Source organism: Nannospalax galili, unplaced genomic scaffold (genome assembly GCF_000622305.1).
Source record: "Nannospalax galili isolate Female #2095 unplaced genomic scaffold, S.galili_v1.0 scaffold591, whole genome shotgun sequence".
In the NCBI taxonomy this organism is placed as follows: domain Eukaryota; kingdom Metazoa; phylum Chordata; class Mammalia; order Rodentia; family Spalacidae; genus Nannospalax; species Nannospalax galili.
Window position 1 is genome coordinate 536,088 of NW_008330926.1, and position 9,884 is coordinate 545,971.

At 46.7% G+C, this 9,884-nt stretch overlaps 1 long non-coding RNA gene across 1 annotated transcript in view; it reads left to right on the plus strand.

Annotated features, from left to right (window-relative positions):
• LOC103750154 overlaps positions 1–8,543 on the plus strand; it is a 58,274-nt gene extending 49,731 nt beyond the window's left edge. The window contains exons 5-6 of the long non-coding RNA XR_003847130.1: positions 6,535–6,654; positions 7,901–8,543. This is a non-coding gene — a long non-coding RNA (uncharacterized LOC103750154). The remainder of the gene's footprint in view (positions 1–6,534; positions 6,655–7,900) is intronic.
• The last annotated feature ends 1,341 nt before the right edge of the window (positions 8,544–9,884 follow it).

The window sequence follows — 9,884 nt, forward strand, 5'->3', positions numbered from 1 at the left end:
TTATTTTTTCTCTGTGATTTCGACGTGTGAATTTCTTTTGTAGTCTCTGATTCTTGTGTGAGACTCAAGCCTTCAAGTTCAGGTCTACTTCTTTTTGTAAAGTTTATGTGTCTTTGTGGTTTACTTTTTGGGCATCAAAAGCTGTTTCCTCTAAGCTTCCGTTTCTCTCTTTTGATTTCATACTGGAGTGGCCAGATTGCTTTTGTCTTCAGGAGTTCCCACAGAGGCCCAAGTCAGATGAGGATCAGATGCTCTCAGAGTTTCTCCTAAGGTCTGGATTCCTCCAGGGAAGATGTTGTCCTCAGGAATTTGGAGGTTGGACTGGCCTGGGAGCAGGGCCCAGGAAAGATGGTGGTCTCAGGCATTGTGGCCATGCCACACAAAGATGGAAAGGGAGATGGTGGTGGGAAGAGGTCCCAAGGGCTCCTGGGGACTGCAGGGAGGAACTGGGTTGGTCTGGATGGAAAGGATCAGGAAGCTGAGAGGTCAACCCTGGTGTCCATGGAAGAGGCTGGCAGGTTGTGCAGCCCAGGGAAGCAGAGGGAGGTGAGGGCAGGACCAGACCCAGAGGGCTCCTGGGGACAGCAAGAAGAAACTGGGTTGGTCTGGATGCAAAGGATCAAGAAGCAGTGGTGGTTCCCTCAGTGTCTGGGGTGCCAAGACAAGAATGGGACAGTACCCCAGCTAGGAGGAGAGACAGGCGGGGGAGATGGGAGGGTGAATGAGGCTGGGGGAGTCAAGGCCAGAGGGTGCTGGACTTACCCAGAAGAGAGACCGGTGGGTTTGCAGGCCCGGGGAAGCAGCTTATTTATTATTTTTATTTTATGTATATGAGTGGATTGTCTGCATGTGTGTAAATGCACCTGTGTCGTGCAATGCCCGTGGAGGTCAGAAGAAGGTGTCAGAGCCCCTGGAACTGGAGTTACAGATGGTTGGTAGCCACCATGCCGGTTTTGAGAATTGAACCCAGGTTCTCTGCAAGAGCTCTCAGTACTCTTAACTGATAAGCCATTTCTTCAGACCCCTATTTTTTTTTTTTTTTTAAGAGACAATTTCAGGGCTGGAGAGATGGCTTGGCACTGGCTGCTCTTTCGGAGGACCTGGGTTCAGTTTCCAGCTCCCACATGGTGGCTCACAACTATCTGTAACTCCAATTCCAGGAGGACCTGCGCCCTCTTCTGGCCTCTGCAGACATTGCATGCCATAGGAACACATGCGTTCAGGCAAAGCATTCATACAGTGACCCCAAAGAACTGGTTTCAACCTATGCTCAAAATGCTATTGCTTGCAAACAAATGATTTCTAAAGACATAACCTTTTTTATCAAGCAGAGAATGTAGTTATTTTTGCATTGCTGTGATCAAATACTTGACAGAAACAACTTAAGGGAAGAAAGGTTTATTTTGGCTCATGATTTCAGTCCATGATGGTGGGGAAGGGATGGTGGGGTCTGTGACTCTGTACGTGGAAGGAGGCACTAGAGGTGATGACTTCTCATAGTGGGGGCCAGGAAACAGAGACTGCAAGCAAAAACAGACAACCAAAACCAAGCCAAATCTCTGCCTTCACTCTAGAGTTGCTTCATTGGCCATCCGGCCACACCGTCTGAAAGTCTATGTGCTTCAAAATGGTGCCAAAACCTAGAATCCAAAAGTTTCTAATTGAAACTGTAGGGGATGTTTCTGATTCACACTATAATAGAGAATAGCATCCATTAACTTCTCAGTGGTTGGCTGCTGTTAGTCCAAGTTATCCTTCAGTACTGCGCAACCAACTTTAAATCCAATGGCAGAATTTACATTTATGTCACTGAAGCCGGTTTGAGCTCCCTGCTCTAGACTCCCAGTGTCCTTTTGAGTTGTCATTCAGTTACTGAAGCCAGATGTGTGTTAATTCAGATTTTACTGAGATCTTGCAGTGCGACACTTCAAAAAGTTGTTTTCCTGACCTGTAGTCAACCTACAAACCCACTTCTGCTCCCACTTTTCTCTTCCACACACCTGCTGAGGGGAGGAGGGCCGTTCTCCTGCCTTGGGTTCTGGAGCCCTTCCCTGTCGGGTCCTGGGAAGCCTGTTTCTCCAGCTCTGCTCCTGTACCCGCTGCGGTGGCTGCTCAGCCCCACAGCAGGGGGCACTCTTCCCAGCTGACCTCCAGCCTCCCTCCATGTTCTTCCTCAGTAAAGCTTCTTGAGAGAGGACCATTTCCAAGTATCACTCTCTCCCCTGGCTAGCGAGTACCCTCAGTTGTCTGGTTTCTGTCCCAGACATTATGAAGGACCCTTATTTCATTTATTCCTAATTTAGCCTTCTTTACAGTTTTGCTTTTCTGAGTCTTAAAGAAAAAACACTCCTCAACTGTGCAACAGATGGCTGCTGGGAGGGGCAGGGACAGCCTCTTTCAAGCATGGGACTCTTGGTAGGTTAATCAGGTTTCAATGGATGGACCCACACTCAAGGACATTTGGAGAAACAAATTAAGACGTTATAGACCTTGTTATATATAGAGTACATTAAATTGGGTGAGGGGGCAATAAGGGGAAGTGGGGATGGGGAGGAGAGCTAAAGACCATCAGATTATACATATGAAAATTGTAAAAATTCAATTAAAAACATAAAAATCCCCCATTCACCTCTTGGGGTAAGGGAACTCATACTTGGAGGTACTACACAGAGTTGGAAAAAGCTTGGCCATGAGAGAGAAGACCTGAGACTGGGCATCACGGCCCTGCCATTAACACCACATATACAGAGTACAAAGTCTCTGAGCACCAACTCACATGTAGATGAAGGAGGTGGAGTTAAAACTACTTTAAATTTGAGAATCCCATTATAATTCAGAAATTAATAATGAGGTGCAAATGGGATGTGAAACAGGCAGTAACAGGAGTTAGCCACCAGGTGACACTAGAGGATTTCTTTTGACACAAACTTGGGGCTTTGTCTTCTGTACACTCACACCTATGGGGGTCCTTAAACCCCATCTTGTGTGTTCCACAGGACATAGAATGCATAAGCTGTTCTGAGATAAAGCCCATTTTGGAGGATGCAATGAAACTGAAAATTAGTTGTCTTTGAATGTACAAATTTAAAAATCAACCCCTTCAGCACTTCTCAAAGCACTTGGAGGTGTTCTTGGTACTCTCCTTTGCCGCTCTCTGGGACACAGGAACGGAGATGTTCTGTTTTGGTTCCAGTGGGACCATTTGCTCACCCGTCATTCTAAGAGGTAGACAGCGATGGCAGGAAATAATGGCATGAGCTGCTTGCAGGGAACCTCCTCCCCTCTCTGGGCGCTGAGCAAAGCTAGGCAGATAGGGCATGAAGAGGTAATCAAGATCATTATGAGGCCGTGCCTGAATTAGAACCCCCCTCTGAGTAGCTGGTGAACATCACAGACCCTCCCTTCCAGAATGCTTAACTATGCTTTCTCAGCAGCTCCTGAGGCCGTGTCTAGGGACCCACTTGTGATTTCTCTTGGCCCTGAATAGCAAATGTCCCGTAATCACACTTCACGGTATCTGTATGCCTCAGTATCTTTTTAATTTATAGTAAGACTAGACACTTATTTTCTGAAGGGAAGCTGTGAATCTGAAGTGTCTAGTAGGCCATCATCCATTCGATCTGGGCTTTCTTAATGAGTACTCCTACCCCAGGAGACATTTCAGGGGGTGCTGAAGAGCCAAAGCCTCCATGCATCCATATCTCTGTCTTGAGTCTCCCTTGTAAATCTTTTCCTGTGCCAGGAAGCTGTGGGCACTCTGCCTGCATCTCTCTGTGCTGTGCAGCTGTTCCATATACTCACACCTATGGGGCTCTGCACAACCCAAAGCAAGAATCATAGGATAAAGGAGCTAGCTATGACCTTGCGATTAGGCATTTCAGTTTGGCCCTTGCTGCCATTTATTAACTGTGGAACTTACCCTCAAATATGAAATAGAGATAATGACTCATTTTTTTTGTCTCATAAAGTTCATTTTTAAGTGTCCCACAGCTCACCTCTTGTTGTCTTTAGCACGGCTGATTAATTAGGCTGTTGTGGAAAGGAAACATTTTAAAAGTAGGGAAATTAGAAAAAAATGATCAGCTATAAAAAATGAGACCAAACTTTTGAGCAAGAGTAGCAATAACTGCCCCCACCCCCCCACCCAGCTATTCTCCAGCTGGCTTAGCTTCTTCCACACCTGTCCCCTACCTGGCTGTGCAGTGTGGCCACCAGACCGCATTCTTTTTCCCGGTGGCTAAGGCTGGATGATACCTATTCAAAAACTAACTTATCTAACACCAAGCCTTTTTATTTCTTCAAATTCTCTGGCCCCAGTTCAAGTAGGGTTGAGATCATGAATGTTGGTTCATCCGTTTTAATGTGCAAAGTTGAAAGTCAGCCCCTTCTGCACCTTGGAGGTTTTCTTGGTACTTTCCTTGCTGCTCTCCTGGACACATGAAAAGAGATGCTGTTTTGGTTCCAGTGGAACCACTTGCCCACCCCTCATTCTAAAAGATACTCTGTGATGGCAGGAAATGGCATGGGCAGGTTGCAGGGACTGTCCCCACTCTGGGCTCTGAGCAACGCAGGCAGGTGGGGTCTGAAGAGGTAATTCTTGATCTTCATGAGACAATGGAAGCTTAGCAAACTCCATGCCAACAAAGGATTTCAGAGCATTGTTTTCTCTCTCTCGGGCATCTGTTATGGCCACCAGACTTGGGCTAGGCTGCTGGAACGTATGAGAGAACTGACAATTGCATCTCCTGCAACCTGCTAGCTGACCAAACACAGACATAAAGTGATCATAGTCATGTTTGCCTGAGTCCAGCTCAGAGTTGAGCAGAATCACCCAGCTGACCCATAGACATAGGAAAAATAATGTGGTTGTATGGTGGCTTGTTATGCAGCAGGCCCCAGCTGATACACTTGTGGTATGCAGGTAATTCCCAGTCATTCTTTGGCTATGACAATGATTATTCGTTGGTCATTCAGTACAATTCATCTGCTGGCCTGAAAGCTATAGTCTCCCAGTTGAGTCTCCACTCTCCTGTAACAAGAAACTGAATTATTACCCGAAGTGGTCAGAGAATCATCTTATCCTTTTCACAGATGAAGAATCCGAGGCATAGAGAGGAGACATGACTTGTCCACAAAGAGTCAGTGGCAGTCCCAATCAGCCCCACAACTGGGAAAAGTCTCCACATTCTGTTTGAGGCTCTTTGCCTGCACAGATGCTCCACCTGTCCACAGTCATTCATTCCCATCTCACATTCTGAAGCCAGTGTCTACGCATGACAGGGCTTCTAACAGACGGTGGCTATCCATTGAGGAACACTTCAAAGGTTCATGTATCACTCCTCAAATATCAAGAACAAGCAGTGTGTGACTGTCCATAGGCATGTGGTTTTCTTGGGCTCATGCTTCTGCTACTTTCAGTGAAGGGCAGCAGGCCTTCCCAGTGACCTCTAGAAAACGAAAGCTTGTCCCATCACGCAGTCCCCTCTTCCCTTGGCTATATTGGGAGACAGACTTAATTTTTCGTGTTCCAAGAGGAGGGCAGGTCCCTGAATCCTGACATAGCTGTCCTCAACAATACCAGTGATTGCCATTTCCCTGACATATCTTCACAGATATTCCTAGGTTACCAACACTTCTAAACGTGAAGTGTGAATACCACTCCTTTTCCTCCTTCAAAAAGGAAAATGGGGCCTGGTGTGGTGGCATATGCCTTTAATCCTGGTCTATGTAGCAAGTTCCAGGTGGAAAAAAAAACAGACAAATGGGAGGACATCAGTGAGCTCTTTGACAGCTCCCTACCAAGCATGGCCACAACACTGCCCTTAAGACTCCCTGAGGGTCGCAGTACAGGATCACTGGCCATAACTGCACTGTCTGGGGCCTCCCAGGCACTGACAACTGCTGCATGCATTCCTTCCCATGGTGTTCTGAGACTCTCCAAACAGCTGAGATGAGGGTGCTGCTCTTCTGGGCAGGAAGCTGTTGGTAGACAGCTGAGCATCAGAGGACTCCATTCCAGAAAGTGGAGCTCCCCATACCCTAAGTGTTTACAAGTATAAAATACCGTCCATAGCCCTTTAAAAATCATCTCTGTCTTTCGGGGCTGGAGAGTTGGCTCAGCAGTTAAGAGCACTGGCTGATCTTGCAGAGGACTGGGGTTTGATTACCAGCACCCACATGGTGGCTGACAATTGTCAATAACTCCAGATCCAGGGGATTTGACACCTTCTTCTGACCTCCTCAGGCACTGCAAGACACAGATACACCCATCTGTGGGAGCCCATCCCCCGATTCTCTGCTGACCTTGGGTTGCACCCTGGCTGTTGACCACAGTTACCGGAACACTCAGTACCACATGACCCACCCACAAGTTCCTGTTATTGTGCTTCTCTGGAGCTGAGGCAGAGCCCTGGTGTTTTTTCCACTTGTCTGGGACTTTTAGACTGGGCTGAGGAGCGATATATATAGCAGGCTGTTCTGGCAATAAAGAGAATTCTCTCCACACGAATGACCCGCTGACTGTCCTTTTTCAAGTCCTCAGCCCCTCGCCCAACCTCTGAGTGTGATTTGTAGTGCTGGCGCTACAAGTGGAGGTCCCACCGAGATCGGGAAAGAAGGGACAGTGCTGAAGGACCACCGGGAGCCGGCTGGCAGGTAAGGGGGTGAATTGGTGATATGGGGACCACAGGGTCTACTCCTCTGTTAAAAGACCAGTTATTGGAACTGCTAAAGAAACAGGGAACTGGTATTAAGACACGCACAGCTAAGGATTTTATAAAGGTTTTATAACAGAGCAGTCCATGGTTTATATATTCTGGGGGGGGGGTGTCTTAATATCCAGGATTGGGAGGAGGTCAAGAAGGATTTATGAAAAGTCTTACATGAAAAGGGCCCCGAGAGCATCCCTATAGCCACCTTTTCTTTATGGAGACGGGTACGGGACGCACTCCTTAGTGATAATGCAAAAATGAAAGAACAACTAGCCGAGGTAAAGTGGCTTTTGAGGGGGCCCAAGAAAAAAAATCTAAAAAGTCACTCCAAGTGTTGGAGGCTGAGGGTGGGGAAGATTCTGGGACCCCTGAGTCCTCAGGTGGAGATTCTGAGGATGAGGAGAGCAGTTGATGCCAGTGGAAATTGACAGTTTTGTCTGGCCAACAGTGGTCAGTACCAACTACACATTAGGGAAGGCTGCTATAACTGTGAGTTGGGAAATGGGTAATATTACAGGCAGTTTTGATCTCTCCAATGCCCTCTGCTTTTCTAAGGTTCTTAATATTTCTTTATTTAATAGCAGTAGCTCCCTCTTAGGGCCTTGCATTGTCCTCAGTAATTGGTCAGTCGGAGAATTTCAGGCCAATTCCTGTGCTTGGGCTGGAAGGAATATGGGGTCCCATCAATTTAAACCGTAATTAAACTGGTCTTTCTTTACCTCCTCTGCTGGGGCCTCAGTGTTGGCCTGGCCCCCTACAATTTGAGGCTGTTGTCCCTATATTATAGGCTGACTATGTGACCAAAGAGCCTTGGCGACTTAATACCTCAGACTACCCCCTCTGGTGGTATGGACCTCGGCTTCCATTTAAAAATAGTACCACACAAGCATCCCCCTTTCATTACAGAAACCCTATGATGATGGGGGAGGGATCCCTACTTTTGCAGGGATGTTCCTCTGCAGACCTTATGCCTGCATTGATGCTGTCCCTCTAGTAGTGAGGGAAGCACGTTATTTCAATAGCACTATTTCCTGGACTACCTCTGCCACCTTTGAGGGTAGCCTCCAGTTTAAAAACACATCGCATAGTAAAAATATAACCCCCTTTTCCGACCCTTGCGTGTTTCCCCCTTTCTTCTTCCTAGTCACTAATGATTCTGTTTCAGAGATTAATAATACCTTAAACTGCAGTGAGAAAACGTGCCACCTGTGAAGCTGTTGGGGTCCCGCGAGCTCGGCTATCCTGGTACGGGTCCCGGGCATCATCCCGATGCCAGTCAATGTGCTGGGCAGCTACCCGGTTCGCCTCATAAGGGAGAAGAGGGATTTTGGAATCACCACAGCAATCATCACAACAGTCACTGTGTCTGCCGCAGCCGCCACTGCAGCTGGACTAGCTCTTGCTCTAATGGCTGTCATGGCTGAGACTGTGGACAAACTATCGGGACAGGTGGCACAGGCCCTTGATACTCAGGGCAAGATAAATTCTTTACGGCAGCTGGGCATCCTAAAATTAAATCAACCGCTCTGTTACAGGAACAAGTTGATGCATTGTGGGATATGCATATGTTAGCCTGCTCTCCTACCTTTACCCATATCTGTGTCACTTCTGCTAAGGTACGTAATGCCTCAGTAGCTGTGAAGGAGCTCAATGAGTTCTTGCAAGGACCATGATATTAACAATTTCTAAATTATACTCGTCAGCTGACGCAACAAATCATATCTATAAATGAAACAAGAGTTCCTCCCGTGTCCAGGGAGGCTTTTGTAAAGGGTCTCCATGTAGTTGGAAAACTGTTTAAGGAATGGAGTGGATCCATTGCCCTAGGCCTCCTGGTCCAGGGCGCTGTGGTTCTAGCCTTGGTGCTTCTTTGCCACTTACGCAAGAGGCAAATTCAGAGCCATATGTATACCCGACAGGTGCTGTTGACACTATCAGCAGAGAATCTCTCAGCACAAATTTGGCTAAATCTACAGAAAAATAGGTACCCAGTGACGGGTAAGATCTAGGGGGTGCATATCAACCTAAGACAGCGGACTTGTGAGGCCTGAGCAGGTTCCTCCACAATGGGTAAGATATGCGCTAACGACCTGGACAACCTAAGACAGGGGCCTATTCATATTAAATAAAAGGGGGAGCTGTGGGAACCCATCCCCCGATTCTCTGCTAACCTTGGGTTGCACCCTGGCTGTTGACCACAGTTACGGGAACACTCAGTTCCACATGACCCACCCACAAGTTCCTGTTATTGTGCTTCTCTGCAGCTGAGGTGGAGCCCTGGTGTTTTTTCCACTTGTCTGGGACTTTTCGACTGGGCTGAGGAGCAATATATATAGCAGGCTGTTCTGGCAATAAAGAGAATTCTCTCCACACGAATGACCCACTGATGTGTCCTTTTTCAAGTCCTCAGCCCCTCACCTGACCTCCGAGTGTGATTTGTAGTGCTGGCGCTACACCCATCTACATGCAGGCATTACATTCATACACATAAAATAAAAATAATAAAATATTTTTTAAAATCATCTCTGTCTTTGAACTGCTTTCTCTTGCTGGGTGGCATTACATGGACACTAAGATTTTTAGACAAGACCTTCATGTCAAGGGTATGTGTTTACTCAGGAGTAGGTGTGGGTATGGCTGATTTTAGTGATTCTGTTTTAGGAAAATGATTTAGAAAACTCCTTTTTTTGAGAGAGAGTAAAAAACAGGGAAGAGAGGAATTAGCAGTTGGGGACTCTGAGAATGAACACATCTCTCTTATTTCCAAAACAATGGGATAAAATACAAGGGGTAGAAATGGACATGTTTATGTACAAAACAATTTAGGGCAATTACACATGCATCAAACACCAACAGTGTCCCAAGGCCATATTGGGGTCACTTGATTCTTCTAAGAGCTCAGTCCAAGCTGTGTTATTTATGAATCACTGCTCATCCCACAGATCCAACCAATCATAAAATCCTAATGATTGGACTCTTCTTCAAGATAATGGATTCAAGGTAAGAATCCAACCATTTCTTACCTCCACTGTCCCCGCTGAGATGGCAGCTGCCACATCTGTCACTGGGATGACTGCCCTTGCCTTGTAATCCTTCTCCACGTTTACCCTTGCAGTACACTCCAATTAAAAAATTACAGCCAGAGAGAATCTATAAAATGTAAGTAACATTAAA